The sequence below is a fragment of the Streptopelia decaocto genome (assembly GCF_964273445.1).
Source record: "Streptopelia decaocto genome assembly, chromosome: 3".
Taxonomy (NCBI): domain Eukaryota; kingdom Metazoa; phylum Chordata; class Aves; order Columbiformes; family Columbidae; genus Streptopelia; species Streptopelia decaocto.
In genome coordinates, this window is record NC_138656.1 from 64,213,086 (window position 1) to 64,233,914 (window position 20,829).

The window sequence follows — 20,829 nt, forward strand, 5'->3', positions numbered from 1 at the left end:
AAGAAAAATGCAACTAAATGAAACAGGTCTTAACCATTTCGGATCAGTTTTCTTGGGAGTCAGTACTTCCCAGAAACAAACTTCTAATGTTGCAAAGCTGTTTGCAGATACCTGGGGATTACAGGTCTATGAACCATTCTCTTCTTGCTCAACCATCTAGAAATCACGCTTAAGACATTTTTCTTCTATATCTATCAAAGGCTATAAATTCCTTAAACACATGGACTAACAAAGTAATCAGAACCAGACCTGAAATTTATGCACATTTTCGCTTGATACTGACACCACATTTTCAGTGTATTTTAGTTATATGGTCCTCATTTAGGTTGGGCTTATACATCAGCAGCTTTAGCAACCTTTGGAGGATTCAATAATTTCAGTTTTGTTGATGGGGCAAACTACCAGAAAAGAAAAAAGCCCAGTGATGTTTTTTCTTAGAATGAACTGTAACCTAAAATAAAGTAGGAATTGTCTCTTACGGTGTCAAATAAATTTACTTTAAAAGAATGCTCCAGTCCAGCTCTTTCTCTTAGTTTGACTCAGTCTTCAATGTCAGCAGTCAATAACCAGGCTCTTGTGCCATGCCAATATATTTTTTTCTATGCTCTTATAGTGCCCAAAACCACAGCAGTGACACTAGCTTTTCCATGAAAAAATGGAGTAAGTAGATCACTTTTAGAATGCAAATCAAAAGAGGAAGACTTGAATGACAGAGTTCAGTACAAAAACAGTGCTTTTATTTTTAATTGTTTGGAAGTAGCATAAGTAAATCAGAGGTTGCAAGAGCTGTATTTTGGGTTTTAAACGCATCTGCCTCATACTTCAGTGCATTGGCAGCCTCTTCTTCGGTACTACTAAAATCACAGGGATCCTTCTGCCCTTCCAGTGCATACTGCTGACCACAGAGCAAACTCATGATTCTTCTACAAAGAGAATAATCTCGTTATTCCCAAGGACATAATGTGCCACCTCTTGTTTATCACACTAGATGGTTTTCCACACAGTAACAGAAAGCAGTGAAAGTAATCAACTCCATTATTTTTTAATGCATCTAATTTAAGGGAAGAAAAAAAGTCCCACTTTTAGGTCACGGACATCAACTGATTTTGAATTATCCACAAAGGTATAAAAATCCATAAACTGCATCTGAGATTGTACAGCTAATTGCTAAGTTAAAGCCAGAAAATTCACTCCAATTCATAATCCAAAGCTTGGATCATAGAATCATAAGATTATAGAATCACAGAATATCTCAAGTCAGAATGGAACCATAAAGATCATGGAGTCCAATTCCCTGCTCCCCATAGGACTATTTAAAACTAAACCATAGGACTAAGAGCATTGTCCAAATGCTCCTTGAACTTGGTGCTGGGACCACTTCCCTAGGGAGCCTGTTCCAGTGACCAATCACCCTCTCAGTGAAGAATCTTTTCCTAATGTCCAGTCTAAACTTCCTCTGATGCAGCTTCATTCAATTGCCTCGTGTCCCATTGCTGGTCACCAGAGAGAGGAGATCAGCACCTCTCCCTCCACTGCCCTCCTTGAGGAAGCTGTAGACTATGATGAGGTCACCCCTCAGCCTTCTCTTATCCAAGACGAACAAATCAAGTGACCTCAGCCACTCGCAAGTCTTGCCCTCAAGAACCTTCACCATCTTTGTCACCCTCCTCTGGACACACTACTAATTTCATGTCCTTCTTATATTGAGATGCCCAGAACTGCACACAGTGCTCCAGGTGGGGCCACACCACTGCAGAGCAGAGCGGGACAATCACCCCTCTTGCCCAGCTGGCAATGCTGTGCTTGATGCACCCCAGGACACGGTTGGCCCTTTTGGCTGTCAGGGCACTGCTGGCTCATGTTCAAATTGCCATTAACCCAAACCCCCCAGATCTCTTTCCATGGTGCTGCTCTCCAGCCTCTTGTTCCCAATTTGTATGTACAAGCAGGATTACCCTGTCTCAGGTGCAGAGTCTGGCACTTGCACTTGTTAAATTTTATATGGCTGGTGATTGCCCAGCTCTTTAGTCTATCCAGATGTCTCTGTAAAGCCTCCCTGTCTTTGAGGGAGTCCACAGCTCCTGCTAGTTTAGTGTCATTGGCACACATCAGCACTGGATGTATACATAGTATACAAATCTGTTAGGACCAATGCAACTACATTCAGCCTTGAGTGTAGCAACATGAAAATACTTCTTTTCCATAGACATACTTTTACAGCATTTTTGTTTTGCCTGCAGTCAAGGCTAAACACTGGTTTATAAGTGTAAAAGAAATGTGGAAAATTTATAGATCCAAAATGCTGCAAGACATACACAGAAATGCTTTCAGCTTTAGACGAACATTTAAAAAGAGTAACTTTTGCAGAATTTTATAATTTCTGTTTCAAGTTCAGACTACAATGATTCAAGAAAGTGAAAATAATGCAAAGACTGTATGGTTTCAGGCAACCTATAATAATTATGCACCACAAAACAGGTTTTACTTTTTTTCCAGTTGTATAACCTTTACCTTATTAAATGAAAATCCAACACAGGGAATGGATAGGCTAACAGAAAAAAAAAACAAAAAACAAAAAACAAACAACAAGGTGAAAGGAAGGGATATGATTCAGAATAAATGCAGACAGAAAACAAATCAACAATGCAGACTTAGACCAAAAATCTGTTGGAAAGGAGCAGACAAACAGATAATAGTTTAGAGAAAGGAAGCAGAATGGATTAGGGACTTCTATATATAACCATCACAAAACACTAGAGGAAAAGGGTGGGTTTGACTAGTCCAGAAAAGAGAATGCTAAGAGGGAATAGGAAAATAGTTTACCAAAACACAAAAGACTGGAAAAATGAAATGGTAATTTTTATTTTCCTGTGGCAACTGCAGGGTAAGCAAGAAGATTCACCTTGAGCATACAGAAAGCTTTCTGACTGTAAGGATGGTCAAAAACATATCAAGCAACTTGAAAATGCTATTGAATTCCTTCATTAAATGTTTAACAGCAGTTCAAACATGTCAGAGATACTCTAGGTATGATGCCTAAGAGTTGGAATACGACTAAGAAGTCTCCTGAGGTCTCTACTAGCCACAGCAGTCTGAGTTTTGCAGCTGCCGCTGGCAAGATATGCATATCACAAACGGAATCGCACAGTGAAGTCAAGGTCCCCAAATGGCACTTGTTGGAGAGAGTACCTTGTAGTTCAGAATATATATATTTATCCTCTGTGCTGTATAATATCAAAGTAGATTAGAAAAAAATCAAATAAAATAGAAAGTACTACTTTCGTCTGCCATTGCTTATAAATATTATTTCCTTTCTCTGTATATTTTAAGTACAAGCTCACTCACAGGCAAAATAATTCAGAGGTCAGTCCCTGTGCTTTATGAACAATTATGTCTCCTCTAGCGCAAAAAATACTTTTCACTGAACTTTGAATATAAGGGTGATGCAGAAGTTGGGCACCAGTGACATCCCTTCATTTTGAGACTGTTCTCTGTATCACCCAATGATTCAGAGTTCTACCTCAAGGACTGTCATCCGAGGCCATATCAACACGAAAGAGAACAGAGCATAAAAGTTTGCCTTGCTGGTGACAAAGGCATGTATTGTTGAGACAAGAATAGCTGACTAAAAATGTCAAGGAAGTTCCACAGAACTTCCTTTATCTCTCCCCCCTGTTTTTAGATTGATACATCAAATATTTCTTCTCAGCTCAGGAAGCAGAATCTACATGTTCAAGAAAAGTCACAGGCTCCCCAAGAATTACAAGGATAGGAGAGAGAAATCACACCTATCTAATTCTAATCCACCAAGTTTCTGGCAGATAATTTTTTTGATTGGTTAACTGTACTCCTACTATTATGTTACATGTTTTTGAAGGATACAACCAGAGAGCAGACAGGACTGATTGCGACATCCTAGCAGTTGCATTCTGGGTCAGCCAAAATCCTCTGAAGCAGGAGAGATGGGTTCTTTCCTGTGAACTAATGCCCATTCTCAACAGGAAGAAAAACAGAGGGTAGGAGGAAGTGCTCAGTACTACCTTACGTAATGCACGCCTTAATGTTATGCCTGTCGTACTAAAATAATTTTTAAATCAAGACAAGTGATACTAAAGCACAAATATTTACAGCATTGAAAACAAATAGCATTGCTACAAATATTCGCAAAGCCATAGATGAGGAGAGCTTGATTTTCTTTATATGGAAATCAAATTCTGGAAGTTTCTCTCTTCCTCCACTTGGTCAGTCTGCTGTCAGTGCTTTTCTGAGGCAAGCTGTCAGGATCTCTCCTGCTAATGTCATTGGAGGGTTCCTCTTTCTTATACAGCTTTTATAACCCATCTTATTCTTGAATCATTTGGTGATTCACACTTTCCTTCTCCAGTGCCTCTTGTAGCTGCCTATAAAGTTTGAGCACTTACTCCACTACAATAGAGGTCGTCTCATTTCTTCGAAACAACATCTGCCAAATGTAGCTTCAGAAGATCAGGAGCTACCAACACTAAACAGGGTGCTGTTTACAAGCCCTTCTCATTAATCAGTAAAATGCTCTTCTGTCAGCTAGGAAGAGACTCAGCTTGTGATTAGTGCATCTAAATATAGTTGCCTGTTTGTGAATTAGATGACCACGACTCTCTTGAGTGGAAGCCAAATGGAATATACTGGGGCATCTGATATGATGCTATGTGGCTACATGTAGACAACTGAAATAAGGGATCTAGAAAGTGTTCAGTCTATGATTTCCCCACCAATTAATGACTTTCAAGTCACTTCAGTTTGTATTTATATTAAAAAAATAACTTGGAAGGCATAAAATACATTTCACAAATAAATAATCACACGCAAGTGTATTATTGAAATGAAACCTATGCACCTTGTTCACATGTTTAGTAGTAAAATCTATATCAGAATGGAGCTCAGAGAGGCTTTGATCTCATGCCTAACCCGAAAGAATATGACACTTTCAAAAGCAAAAATGTATTATTTCAATGAAGTATATTTAAACCAATACTCATAAACCACCAGACTTTATAAATGAGTGAAATAAAAGGCATCAACAAATTTCAAGAAGTTGGACAATCTTTTCCATCTTCACTGTTAGTGGTTCTAGCAGAAATACAGACACTGACACATTGTATTAGAAAGATAAGCATCGCAGAGAGAGTTTATATTTTTATTAGACCAATGCAGCTGCAGTACAGCTATGAAAAGGTGAAATGCTTTTGGAAACATGAACCCTGCTTGCTATTAATTATTGTTTACATAGACATAGAGTTAGAACTACACCAAGTGAAAAAAAGATGGTAAAAAAAAAAAAAAAAAAAAGAAAAAAAAGAAAAAAAAAGGAAAAAAAAAAACTTAAAACCATGAATTAGCAGAATATTTCAGTGGAGAAAGCTAGTATTCATACGTCCACATACAAAACCAAGGAAGTGTCTCGCAGCAAGATGCTGATTGTAACTCAAAGTTCTAAGAGATAAAAATGTTCTCTTATTCCAAAAGACATCCCCAAAACAAACAAACCCCCCATTTGTTTCCTGATATGCCTGTGAACGTTCTTTTGCTTGCTGTCATGATTATGAGAAATGACACAGATGGTCATTCAGTTTTCCATTGGCTCTGTCATATTCCTGGTGGCAATATCTACCACTAGATACAGTACTTGAAGGTAATGAAATCATACTGTATACAGTTTAACATTCCCTGCTAGCCTTCTTGAGACTCCATGAAATAGAACTGCAATAAAATGTTGACGTTTATTTGGACTCTTTCACCTTCACAAACTCTCTAGGTACTCATTTATTTTATGACACAGATTTCAGCAAATATAGAGATATCTGCCACCAGAACATCAGCACTGACTATGTGAAGGAAACCCTTTAAAAAAATAAAATTGCTTCCAATTTCTTGGTGGTGATCAATTTAGTCCATAATTCATTGGCACCTATACAGCTGTGATATGATTTGACAAGGTGCTAAACAGGCAATGTACCACCTTACCCAATGCCTAAGTGTATTCCAGTTCTTCTAGCCAGCCAACTCAATGCAGAAGGGAATAGATAAAGAGCTGCTTTTCCTAACTTAATTTACTTACATTTAAGTAAATATTGCATTGTTAATCCAGCTCTCATCTGGATTGTTGTTTCTTTACAAAAAAGTACTGGCTGTAAATTAGCAATATTTAATTGAGTTTTTCTGGTCCAGGCTTCATGCTGGTTGTAGAATGAGGGAACGTAAAGACTAGGAAAGAATTCTGATAGAACCATCACCAAGAAAACATTGGACTTTTATTCATTTAGTAATAGCTCTCAGTAAAGATTGCATGTTTTACTTTTGCACACGATCCAATTAGAGATTAAATAGATTCTCCTCTCTTAAACAGACCTGAATTTAGATAGGATATAAAAGCTCTTCTGAGGCATTATAGTAATATTTCAGATAAAGCAGGAAGCAGAATAATCATGTTCCATTTGAATGACAGTATAGTTCTGGTGAGCTTTAAAAAAATGCCAGTTCTCTTCATAGGGAAGTTGATTTTTTCCCCTGAAAGAATGGACTTGTTCCTCCAACTACCTACCACTTAGAGTTTACTCAACTCTGTCTGAGCTAGTTCAGAGTCCTACAGCTTCCCTTCTTAAGAACACTCAGAATTCTTCTATACAAATTGTATAAATTGATGCTACATTCTACCTAAATTCATTTATTCAGAATACTGCTCCAGAGAAGTTCACTGAAAAAGGACAGAATAAACTTATATAAAGTAGCCTGGTTAATATGTTGCTTGGTTCAGCTGTTTTCTGTGTGTTTTTCTACAACACTGAAGCACTCAAAGGGGAAACAGGACTTGAAACAGACCACTCTGATAACCAAGTCACACTGTAAGAAGATTTCCAAGTCATTCTTTTCTGGAATATTATCAAGAATGTTACGATACAACCTCTTTAATTTTCTGTATTTCCTCTGCTGATCCTATGTAAGGGCAGAGTTAAGCCAAAGATAAAGGAGCTTTAATCAACGTAGGCACTTATCTAATCACAGAATGCTCCCCCATGTCTAAGATACATGCTAAGAAATCAAAGAGCAAGATACAAAGTATATCAAAGAAAGAACATTTATTTGCTATACCTCGAACAACCTTTGTAGAATACTCAAAAAAAAAAAAGCCTTAAAAACTCATTCTGTAAGATCTTCTTTCTTCATACACTGGGTAACAGAACAACACATTCACAATAAATCTGAATATTTCACAGTTTCCTAGCAATGAAAAGAACCATTAAATCTGTGGCTTTAATTATCTTCCCTAAGGAAAAGTCTTCTCTGATTAAAAGACAAATAACACCTATCCATAAAGCAAGCACAACTGATAAGAAGCAACCAAAACTCCACCAAATTGTACTTCATATGTACCTTTAGCATGTCTCTCTCATATATTTTATAACAATATTCGAGTAACTGGGATCTCTTCCAGAACATGTATTAGTCTCAGCTACAGCAATGTCTGTACACTGTATCAGCTCAAGAAGGACAGGTAACTGCTGGAGAGAGTCCAGCGCAGGGCAACAAAAATACTTAAGGGAGTGGAACATCTCCATTATGAGGAAAGGCTGAGGGAGCTGGGTCTCTTTAGCTTGGAAAAGAGGAGACTGAGGTGTGACCTTATTAATGTTTACAAATATATAAGGGGTGAGTGTCACGAGGATGGAGCCAGGCTCTTCTCAGTGACAACCAATGGTAGGACAAGGGGTAATGGGATCAAACTGGAACACAAGAGGTTCCACTTAAATTTGAGAAGAAACTTCTTCACGGTGAGGGTGACAGAACACTGGAACAGGCTGCCCAGGGAGGTTGTGGAGTCTCCTTCTCTGGAGACATTCAAAACCTGCCTGGACACCTTTCTCTGTAGCCTCATCTGGGTGTTCCTGCTCTGGCAGAGGGATTGGACTAGATGATCTTTTGAGGTCCCTTCCAATCCCTAACATTCTGTGATCTGATCACTAGGCAGTAGAAAGAAAACACTGGTGCCCATCAAAGAAATATCCTGTGTTCAAATTCAAACACAATGGAAACATGAAGGAAGAAAGAACATCAAAAGGGGAAGGCATTATATTCTAGTAAGTATCTCCTTAATCATCCTTTTCAAGCATCCCTCCGTTTTGCTAGTATACCAGTAAATCAAGTTTAATTGGACAAATTAAAGCTTTTTCAGTTTTGGTACAGCTGCCTTTCCCTTCTTGCTCCAGAAGATACAAGGTATCATTTTTGTAAAGTGCTTGATAACTCTTGCCATCCTGAGTGTGACAAACTGATACTTAATTTCTAAGCCCTTCCTATTTAAAATAGTTTGTCACATGTGATGGAGACCAGTTAAAATCTCACACAATTACTTTAATTAAATGTATCTGCTATAATAAGAAACATTTAATAGGAAAATATTAAAGAATTCAATAAGAATCTTCTTGTATATGGATTTTCTAAATTATAGCATGAACTCACTGATATACCCACTGCTACTGAGATACTGCATTAAGATTACCATTTCATAACCCTGGTTCTCTTCTTCTTTGGATGCACTAGATGCAGTATTTGGAAGCAAAGAAAAACTAGATGTCTAAATAAAATGCAACAATTAATTGTGTTTAGTACATAATATCGAAACATTAAATGATATCATGTAACTCTAAAAGGAAAAATGGAATAAATCTCAGTTCCTAAGGAAGATGGGAAATAAAGGACATAGCTCTCCCGTGAGCCCTGTGCTGCCACTTCTACTTATGTTGAGTAGCAGCTACTTCTGAAATTAGCACTGAAAAAATTAATGGAATCAGTGACTGGTTAAAAAAAATTGCACAATAAGATTATATGCAGTTTCCTGAAATGTCCTTATGAATGTAGACATTTACTCTACAAATTCTCAAATCTCTACCATTATTCCCAGCTGTAATTCCTCTCACTAGAAAAGAGAAACACAACTGTCTGACCAGTCATTCCTGAAGTCTAAAATCCACTTCGCTAATGATAAGCCTTAACAAAATTTAGAATATATGATTACTTTGCTATAGTTACTTAACCACAGAAATCACAGCACGTAACCTTAGTATGGCTACTCACTTTCTTGTTCCTCCTTTGCCTTATTATCAAAGTCCTTCCATGACTGTGCCTTCCCAACCACTGTTCTCCAAACTGCTGTAACTAAATCAAGCATTCAAAAACACAAAGTTGGGTATATATTCTTCCAGTAGTGATATGGTAACTGTAATTAATGTACAGTTACTGCCCATGCCTATTGCTGTGGTGGCAAGTATATCTCAGTCTTTGGAAGTGTGCCAGTCTGGGAAAAATATGCCAGAAGCTGTGACACCATAGCATAATATGTCAGACACCTGTCATAGAGGGTTACTCAAAAAAATTAACCTGTCATCAAAATTGCAGACACTTTTCCCTAACTTAATACAGTTAAACTGCAGAGGGGAAAAAATACAGCCAAAACAAACTCACCAGCTGCTGACTAGTTTTTTTGCAACAGCTGCCCTGATCTTTATAAGCATCAATTTAGCAGTGTCAGAGTGGCTGAAGGGTGTAGGTTTGGATAAAAATACTACTTAAACTGTGAAGACAGTTCAGACTACTAGTGATATTGAAATCAAACTCTACTACTTGAGCATCAACTCTGAGACATGTTTCTAAATAACATATCCTCATCAAATGTTTCTAAATAACAACAGTTTTCTGCTGATCTTGTAGCTGTCAACAACCTCATAACTGAAAGTAATTATTAATTTTACTGATTAAATGTTCATCTCCCAGTACCATGGTCTTTGGTTCCAAGGGGACAAATCATAATTACAGCAGATATATCAACAAATGCCCTCCTGTAATATTAGAATGAAATACTAACTAGAATATTTATGTCAGTGTTCCATTAAGATACAAGAAACGACCCTTATCCTCTCATCTCTGTCTGTACTCCTGCATGAATATTTTAGCAAGAAAAAGATTTTGCATAATTTTGCAAAACTAAAAAAGCTCATATTTCTATGGCAACAAAATCCCAGCATGCAAGGATTATTAAAAACAAAAATGCAGGACTATGAAACAAGAGCAACTATTCAAGTCTAAATTAAAACCTGTTCTTAGTAAAAATATTTCCCTCAGCCCTGCTATTGCATTTAGGTTAATCAATATTTGCATCCAATATTGTTGAGGACATCACATTGTGTGATGATCTTAAAATCAAAATCCACGTATACTTCCCAAAGTGTTGACTTGCTACTGAAAAAGCTTAAACAGAGTAAGTAACAACAATAAATAGTTAAATTCAATTTCTTTGTTAGTACAGTTCACCAAGTGAGACTGTAAGCATTCTTGATCTTAGGCTTTCTTGTGTTTCCATGCCTGTAAAGTACCAAGTAAAATAGCTCAGGAATGTTATTTCTAAACTTTGCCACAACAGAAAATGAAAAAACACTTCAACTTCTAGCCAGCCAAAAGTGATTTTCCTACCTCCTTCTGCTTAACTGTTTTGCAACATTACTGTGGACAATATTGTGCCATAATGATGGCTGCACAAGTAATTCAAAGCAAAGTATGACATAACTAGCACTTTGGGATCCTTTAGGAAACCAAAACATATAATAATGTTTTTAGCATGAAAGAGTTGTGTAACTGCAGCATCTGTTGTGTAAAATTATTCTGACAGAAAGGATATACTGTTTTTAATAACTGTCAGTGTTTTTAACTTTTGAAGTGGGAGATTTTTAATGATATAGCATGTAAATACAGCAATATTTTGAAGAAAAATCCTTCTTTTCTAAAAAAACCCACAAGGATATGCAAAGCCCAAATCTCTCTCTTCAGAGGTGACTTATTTGATATAATAATCACAACAATAATACATTCTTTAGTATTTTACTGCATATCATGGAGACCTCTATGGATCACATATCAAAATAAAAGCAGTAAGAATAAGCATTTGAGTATTAAACAAAAATATATATTTGTATAAACATGTATCTGTATACTATAATTCACTGACACTAAACTTAAAAACAAAAACAAAGCAAAAAAAAAAAAAGAAAGAAAAACAACAAACAAACATAACAAAACTAACCAAACCCCAAAACAACTCCTTGCATTTTTATTTCATTTTTCAGGGCAGGAAAAAACAAAGCAATGAATCAGAACTCCTCTGATTTTTCCTCTACTTTCAGGCAGTATGAACCATGTTTTGAATTACTTCACCTCTGGAGCCAATGCTTTCTCATGATTAAATTCATGGCCACTTTCCTGGCTTGTTAGTTTTGCAGCCTTTCTTCCACTGACATTATTCGTGACAAACTAACATCATTTTGAAAAACACTTATGTTTTGTTTTAGAGAAATAAACTTTATGTCAGTTGAAATACATACTAGTTAATAATAACTATGTGTATGTATTATACAACACCTGAATTTTAATTTTGAAAAACACTTATGTTTTGTTTTAGAGAAATAAACTTTATGTCAGTTGAAACACATGCTAGTCAATAATAACTATGTATATGTATGTATTATACAAAACCCGAATTTTAATACTGTTTTACTCTAGGAACAAAGATTTTTCAGAACTGTATAGACAGCACTTAATTAATAAATATGCTTCAAGACAGAATTAAAAAAAAAGAAATGAGTGTCCATAAAATCTGTCATTCCATTGTTCATTGTACACAAGAAAGCAATTATGCACTTGTTATCACTATCATGGTAATTCACAGATGATTCTTACTCGAGGCAATGCACTCATATATATGAACACTGCACATGCATAGACACACACACACCCCCATTTATATGCATATGCACACACAGTGGAAATAAAACTTGATATGCACTTATCTTTGAAAACTATAAAACTGTGCTGCTGTTCAAAAAGTAAGAAAAAAGCTTGTTTCAAAATAATCTTAAAGAATAAGTCCTTTCTGAAAATCTTTGCAGGTGAAATTTATTTTTCTCTAAAAGTTCAAAGTCTTTATCTTTCTTAGATATGATTTTCTATGAAAAAAACTATATTTCTTCTTAGAAGGCTGGAGGGCGGGTGAGCAATCAAGCTAATGAGATTGGAGAGGAAAAAGAAAGACAGAAGACAAGTGAATTGATGGCCAAGTGTGAAAAAGGAGAAATGGCACAGCTTTATAAGACCTCCATAAGAGAATTTATTCTTTCAACTTCAATTGACCTTAATGGGAGCTGACAAAAAAATAAAAAATCCTTTAGTCATTGTGAGGATAATCTAGTTCTATGAACTTTGTGGTTTCTGCATTCGTGTTGTTACCTTTAAAATTATTTTTTTTATTTCCTTAATGGAAGAATGTAGTAAATAGCTGGTCTCCATAAATTATCCTGATTAGAAAAATTACATTATTTAACAGCAAAACAATACAGGCTTACATTTTTTCTCACCATTTGTGAAGTGCCTTACATTTACAGACTTGAAACAATATATTTTCTACCAATTTCAGTGTATATACTGTATCTTCTATTAGAGGAAAAAAAAAAAAAAAAAAAAAAAAAAGAAAGAACTGAAATACTCATTAGTTACCTCTGCTTTAAAGGCAAAATTATGGAGAAAATTTGCTCTGGATGCATTAATAACTGTCCAGAAAAAGGGCAAGAATACGTCACAATGTTCAAATGTGCTGAAAGAATCAACATCAGTCTTGCACTGGCATAAGCTCTATGAAAGTTTTATACTGAGTCCCATTTGAAGGATCCATCATCAAAAAACATTGTAGTTCCATGAGGTATGTTAACATAGACATTGTGATTAATATAACATGAATTTGAATTCACACAGGTAGGGAAAAGTTCTACTGAGATTAAATGTTCTCAGGCCTGTTGACTTCTTTCACTTAATCATGTGGATATTTTGCAAATTTTTCTGCAGAAAGTGCCATGTGGATTTGAAAGTTACATATTTCAAAGAAAACCTCCTATTCTCTTCACAAATTCACCTTACAAAATGTCAGAAATTCCTTTAGCTTTGGCTACAGAATATACTCCACAACAAATTGAGCATGAGAACTCTGTGATAGTATTGTCCTACACGCACCTTATTTTAGTGCTCTGAAAATATAAGAGACACAGCGAAAGTAATGCAACCCTCACAAGGTTAAAGGAGAATAAATACACAAATTCTAGTTATCTAAAATTATATTCAATATGAACATAATGCACAGGATGGATCTAGAGTAAGTATCCACACACTGCAGTGGAAAAAAAAAAAAAATGCAAAAAAATTATTTCTACTGAAAAGTTATCTTCTGCACATCCACATTAATCATCTAACTCAACACGGTATCTTTAGCATCTTTCCAGAAGATATACTGACCTTACTAGCTAAAAGTGATTCCTTCAACTTGCTTTCTCTATGAATGCCAACACTTTGATTTTACGGAGACTTTTTAAAAGAAATTCCTTGCCTTACAGTACAAGGGCATTGGGTATGTTATAGCTGGTTGCTATTATAGGTGTGAATACTTCTCACCTTCAATGATTGGCAGATTCCTTCTTGGACAGTGCCTTCTTGAAAAGATATATATCAAACTTCACTCTTTCTGACTATGAAAGAAGGAAAGATACTTACATCATCTTTCAGACAGCTCCCTGACTCAAATTCAGATTCACATGGATGGAAAAATTATTAGGATTCAGAAAATGCCATTGACACAATTAAAAGAAAAATAAATCTACACAAAGATCCTCAAGGAGGTAGATGCTGAAGTTTCAACAGACTACTAACCAAAACCCAATAGTTAAGTGATGGACTGCAGCTCTTTTCTTGTCTCCACCTAAAAGTAAGAACACTTTTTCCATAGCTTATTTAGTGATATTCAGATACAAGAGCTTAGCTAAAGATGATCAACTGAGGTGTTAATAAGGAAAGACCAAGTAATTCCACAAAAATTAGTCTGGATATGATGCTTGATCATGAAAGCTTGGTGCTGTTAAAGCTACCAATTGAAATTTTGAGACTGAAGGTATTTTTTAAGTTTATGAGATTTTGTTGTGGGTTGAAATTGGCTGGCTGTCAGGGGCCCACCAAGCCACTTCCCCTCCTCAGCAGGACAGGGGAAGAGAGTAAGATGAAAAAGTTCATGGCTTGAGATAAGGACAGGGTCAACACTCACCAATTACCATCATGGGGAAACCAGACTTGATTTGAGGAATATTTGTTGCCAATTGACAAAATTATAACCACCTTCCCCCCATCCTCCCCTTCTTCCAATCCTCAACTTCACTCCTGACTCTTCTATCTGCTCCCCACAAGTGGCAGAGGAGGACAACGAATGGGGACTGTGGTCGACCCATAGCACCTTGTCTCTGCTGCTCCTTCCTCCTCAAGCTATTTCCCTGCGCCAGTATGGGGTACCTCCAATGGAGTACAGTCCTTCATGAACTTCTCCAACATGAGTCCTTCCCATGGGCTGCAGTTCTTCAACAACTGGTCCAGCATGATGTGTTCCAGTTTGATCCCATTACCCCTTGTCCTACCATTGGTTGTCACTGAGAAGAGCCTGGCTCCATCCTCGTGACACTCACCCCTTATATATTTGTAAACATTAATGATGTCACAGCTCAGTCTCCTCTTTTCCAAGCTAAAGAGACCCAGCTCCTCCAGCCTTTCCTCATAAGGGAGATGCTCCACTCCCTTAATCATCTTTGTGGCTCTGTGCTGGACTCTCTCCAGCAGTTCCCTGTCCTTCTTGAACTGAGGGGCCCAGAACTGGAAACAATGTTCCAGATGTGGTCTCACCAGGGCAGAGTAGAGGGGAAGGAGAACCTCTCTTGACTTACTAACCACCCCCCCTTCTAATACACCCCAGGATGCCATTGGCCTTCCTGGCCACAAGGGCACAGTGCTGGCTCATGGTCATCCTGCTGTCCGCCAGGACCCCCAGGTCCCTTACTCCTACACCACTCTCGAACAGGTCATTCCCCAACTTATATTGGAACCTGGGGTTGTTCCTGCTCAGAAAGCTTTCTCACACAACAATTTAAACTGTATGATTAATGATGCTTTTCTATATTAATTAGATAATTTAGACCTTCGGGCTGTTAAAACACTAACTGGACTAACAATAAATGCTTAGCTCAACATATATGGTGTACTCATTTTCTCTCATAATAGTATTTTGAAAGTAGTAAGGATCCTGTAGTTCATCGCTGGTGTGAAATTGATACTAAAACTAGTGCAGATTTGGTAAAACAAAAAAATAAAATAGGTGTGATGTTGAAAGACAAACAAGTTTCTACGGAACACGTTAATACTAGAGGAGCATGTACCAGTGGGAATAATCTCAAGCACATCAATGTTGAAGCCACGATAACTTCCCCCATGTATTTGATTTTTTAACTTTTATTGCTGAAAAGTTTGCCTAATGTATAACTTTTACCTTTATTGCCATTATTTCAGCTCACACTTTTTTGTACTTTTCAACGTGAACATGGAGAAAAAAAATTGTTCACTCTACACAGCTGCTGCCCTTTAGATACTTTAAGACATCTGCATCAGTCGTTATTAACTTTATTTATGTATATTTGTCATTAAATAAAACCAGTTCTTCCTGTTTTTCTTTAAGTCCTGCTCTCCTTTGAGTTCTGTCCAGTTGACAGTAGAGTCCAACACACACAACAACATGTCAACATGCAATTGTGTTTTTTGTAGAGAGAAAAGGTTAGATGTAGAAAATAAAAACTTTTGGCATAGCAACAGTCTCACCTTGAGAGAAGGAAACAACAAGTATGTGTGTATGTTTGTATGCATACAGTGAGCCGATCTGTGTTTGACACACTCTCCATGAAGAAAAAACACAGACCCTAAAATCAGGTGCTTCAGAATCTCTCAGAAAATATCTCACTTGATGCCAGTAAAGATTCTCATACATTGATTTTCTAAATAAGAAAGCACTCCCTACTCGGATGTCAGGATAAACATTTAAAGTGTAACAGCTATAATATTCAAATAATGAAGTATTATTTATAAAAAGCATTAGAAAATCAGTTTAAACTACCTATCTATTTCTCTCAACATAAGTTCAGTTTCCAGCAACTGATTGATTCGTGTTTCCTCTTTTATATCCTTGGAGAATGGAGAACAACAGTATCTCTGTGCATGATGAAATTATTCTGAATTTTGGTATTATAAGCAACCGGTTTAAGAATTACTGATTTTGCAATCTCAAACAGTAAAGTCTCAGTACAAAATTTCATCACATGGTCCAAGATGTTTAAAACTAAATATGAACATATGAATCTGAATGTAATAAAATCTAGGAATTTTTATTATTCATTATTACTCACTCTGTTTAAATAGGTATTCAAAAAGTTATCCTGAATTTCAACAGATAGGTTGGAAAACCTCACATTCATTTTACATTTTAGCCAGGGTACCACATTTTAACTTCCCTTCAATATATTTTGAATTCTTGATGTAACAAATATAACAAATAGTTATATACCTCACAAAGAATCAACCTCCTTGCATGTAGTTCACATATAATATATAAACACAAGGTCTTCTGAGTGAGATTAATATGATTTATATACCTACATAAATTTCCTTTAATTGAATGTGTTCCTTCCTTTCTTGTTTCTGTTGGCAACGTGTGTATATATATATAGATATAGATATATATAAATATATATATATTCTAATGTAAGCCAGGCTGGTAGGTCCTAATAAAACAAGTTTTGACTAACAATATAAATTTTCTGCTTCAGTCTCAAACTTTTTAATATTTAGCAGGGTTTCATGCTGCCTTAGATTTAATGCAAATGGTGTAGTCTGAAGCAACAATTAACTTTATAGCTGGAAGATAAAATGTGGATAAAGGAGATATTACTTTGCAATAGCATTAGGAGAAAAAAATGATTAAAAATGTCGAGCTTAACTTAGCACTGTTTAAAATATGATAGATGAGTACTGTGACCTACACAAAGTTATACAAGTCTCCAGAAACAGCAAGAACACACCATAAACTCTTTTACAAATGCTAATCTATATTTAAGTAAAACTCATGTATCAAGTTAAACACAGACAATCAGGGAGTGGTTGATTCATTTTGTTTGTTTTGTTTTGTTTTGTTTTTTTTCATAGCATTTGTCTACAGGTTGCAAGTCACATTTTTGACTCAGAGTGTTCCAGACTCTCTGCATTTCTTTTGGTCATAGGACAAATTCACATCCCCACTATTGACAGCAAAATTTCTTACATCTACGGTTGTTTGAAATTAGAATGTACAGAGATTAGATGCAACACTGTCAGTCCTCCATTGCCACGATCTCTTTTATTAATATATGAATTCTGTTTCTTCATCTGTCTCTTCCCACCCTTCCTCTAGTTGTAGTGGCCCATTTGTTATTTTTTTCATAATCTCTTGCATGAATTACTAATTATGGTTTGAGAATGTAAGTAAATAATTGTTTTATCTAATGCTGTGCATTTTCTGATCAATTCAGCATTTCCTTCTCTTACCACACACTGTAACACAGCTATTCTCTAGCTCAGGAAATGTGTGCAAATTGCTGTATACTGGGTTGGTGTGCAAGACAGCATTGATGTGTGCTTGCTTGCTTATTTCATACACATGCAGTATTGGTCACTGTTGGAAACCACTTCCTAGGCTAGACTGACCTTTCCTCTGACTAATTACAGCTGCTCTTACTTTCTCATAGATGTTTCAGAACTGATCTCCTGCTGATAGAAACTGCTGTAGCTCCATGAACTTAATTGATTTCTGAAATTTTTTGCAAACAGGGGATCTGTCTTTTCCTGTAGCACCAAGCGCCAAGTAGGGTGTTAATATCTCACTTCTGAAGAGCTAAAGATAATGCAAACAATCTCTGGGGAGTGAATGAGTGTCCAAGGCCAGCTAGCAAGAATTATTATGACTTAACACCTGAAAAAATGGCTTTTTTCCACTAATTTTCACAAAAGAGGTGTGCTGTGCTGTGTCCACTTACGTCTGTTAAGAATTGTGTATTAAATATTTTCCATTCATTAATTTCTGAATGTAGAACAGAAAGTAGGTATGTAAAGTTCCAATCAAAACATTTAAACATCTTACATTAGACAAAAGAAAGAATGGTATGTGAACCAATAGGGAGTAAATTGCTGGAGGGCTGATCTTTAAATGTGGCGAACAGCAAATGGTAAATTCTATGTGGCGTAATTTTTTCAACAGTTTTCGACATAAGATTTTGCTTTGAGTGTAAAATTCAATGTGGCACGATCAGACTCAGGCTCTGCAAAGACTGTAACTTGCAGTTAAAACAGTTTTGTCATATTAACACATTGCTTTACATCTAACCAGCTAGATCCGCCTCAGTTTATTTAACTACTGACTGAATCAATTAAAACTAACAGTAAGTTTAAGGTATTGCAATTAAAAGAACTTTGAACTTCTAGTGTGTCACCCACCCGTCTCTCCAAAGAAAAACTAGATCTAGCCAAGGAACATAAGCAAGATGCAACACATACCGTTTATCATTGCATTTTAGTCCCTGTGGACCTCTCTACTGCCATTTTACTACCGTGAACTCAAGCACTGATGAGACTTACTGGCATTTAGCATTTCTAATATGATTCTTAATCTCTGGAATATATCATGGTACTGTACTTCACCAGAGAGTAACAGGAATGTCTGAGATTAAAAAAAACAGCAGAATGCAATAGTTCACAATATAGTGATTTCCAAATAGTCAACTGTATCTCTGTTATGTGATACACAGTAAGCTGTAAAAACTTCTAATTTCTATAATTCTAATTTTAAAGCAATTACTAGTACTTAACTTCTTGTGGGTCTATTGCTAACCATAGAATAACAGAATCATAAAATGCTTGAGGTTGGAAGGGACCTCTGAAAATCATCCAGTCCAACCTCTAAATGGAAACAAAACTTCAGATGAACATTTTTTTTAATTGAGATGTGCATTTAATTAAGAGGTTTTTTAAAAAATCCCAAATTGTCTGTTATTCCTCAGAAGGAGGAAGGAGAGAAATACATAAACAATGTAACACTGATACCATGAAACTATTTCGAATAAGAGTTAAGTCAATCTGAGGAGTTTTATCACATTTTAATAGTGAAGCAACTTCATTATTAAAATGCTGTTTTGTTTGTCCTGAAACCATTCAGAAAATCTGAGAAAGCTTGCCTAATAGTTTCATCTGAAAAATATTTCAGAGTCTAAACTGACAAAATGGAATTTACCAGTCTTCTGCAGCTGTGCTGTTTAATTCTCTTAATTTAATAAATGCCTGAAATTAAAAAAAAAAATCTGCTCTAGGTCAAATGAAACCTTTGACTTGTAATGAAATCCTTTAGTTTCTCATTTTAGCTGTGAAAAACAAAAGTTTTAACAGAAATGGATCCAAGCAAATTCCCACTACCCTTTGCCCCAAATTTTTTATTTCATGGCCCAGTGAAAGATGGATTAATCACTCAGACACACTTGAGGATAATTCCCATATTGCTGGAATCCCTGGTTTCTTTCATGGTTATATCTTCCTACCCTTAAAATTAATGTCACCTAATTCAAGTGCACATGAATTATTTGCAGTACAAATTATGACTAGCCTCTTTCAGATTAAAAGTGTAGCTGCTGCAGGGAAGAAAAGACTGTGAGAACATCAAAGTGTGGAACATATATTTGAACTAGATAATTTAAGTGGGCCTACAACTGTTTGTTTGGCTACTTACCATAAACCACAGGTGTCCCCACAGTGCAGTATTATTTGCTGTTTTCTTAGAAAACAGCAGTTTCTGCTCAGTAAGGACAGGCCCCCAGGACATCGTAGAGTTTCTGCTGAAGTTCAAACCAGGGTATGAAAGCACTGACTATCCATCAGGACACGAACTGCTGTTACATTCATACTCTCTTGGGTGGCACAAATATTTATGCAGGTTTCAGCACAGTTTAATTCCCACAGAAGTTAAGTAACTATGTTTTCCTGGAAATCTACGCACTCACAAGATGACCTTGTTTTTACTCAGGGTTCTTCTCACCTGTCTCATGCAATTAAAACTAGTTCTCAACTTACTTTACCTTTTTAATTATCTCCGTATTAAGACACACTAACTTTTTGTTTTGCTTTTGTCTATTATATAAATAACTTCAGTCAGTTTGTTTTGTTTGTTGTTTGTTTGTTTAATTGATGCATGACATCAAGTTGGTGCAAAATTGTACAAAAATTAATGTATAATTGCACACAGAGGTTCTTGATTTAACTTGAGAACTGGAAGCAGTCTAGACTACAGAGGCTGGGAATTCAGTTATTAACACCTAACCTAGATTATTTGAAGTTAGTTCAGAACATTTACATCACCCAACTGATAGCAGTATAGCTAGGGCAATTATTTAATAAATACCACTTTGGACCACTGAGGAGCTACAAACAACTGAATGCTTATGTGCTGTTGCTGACTGGTCACGTGCTATTGACTGGTTTCCAGATGCTTCATCTGGCACAGAAAGCTAAAATACATAAATATTTATTAATAGTACTTTTTCCTACAAGCATTAATTATATTTGCCATTTGGACAATATGCAGCCATGAATAGATTAAGAAATGACCTTTGCAATCATGAGATGATTCTAGCAATGTATACACATTTTCTGTTTTGCTTTAAAGATTATAGTTTAGAAAGCTGATGTTTTATAATCTACCACATATAAACAATTCAGCAATGTACATATAAACATTTCTGCAATGTAAACTGTTATTTACAAATTATACTTTCCTCATAGCCATGTTACACACAGGATGCTGTATCTTAGTTTCATGTGTAAATT

The 20,829-nt window shown here is 36.0% G+C and overlaps 1 protein-coding gene across 2 annotated transcripts in view; it reads right to left on the reverse strand.

Annotated features, from left to right (window-relative positions):
* LAMA2 (laminin subunit alpha 2) overlaps window positions 1–20,829 on the reverse strand; it is a 359,087-nt gene that overhangs the window by 165,619 nt on the left and 172,639 nt on the right. The window lies entirely within an intron of this gene.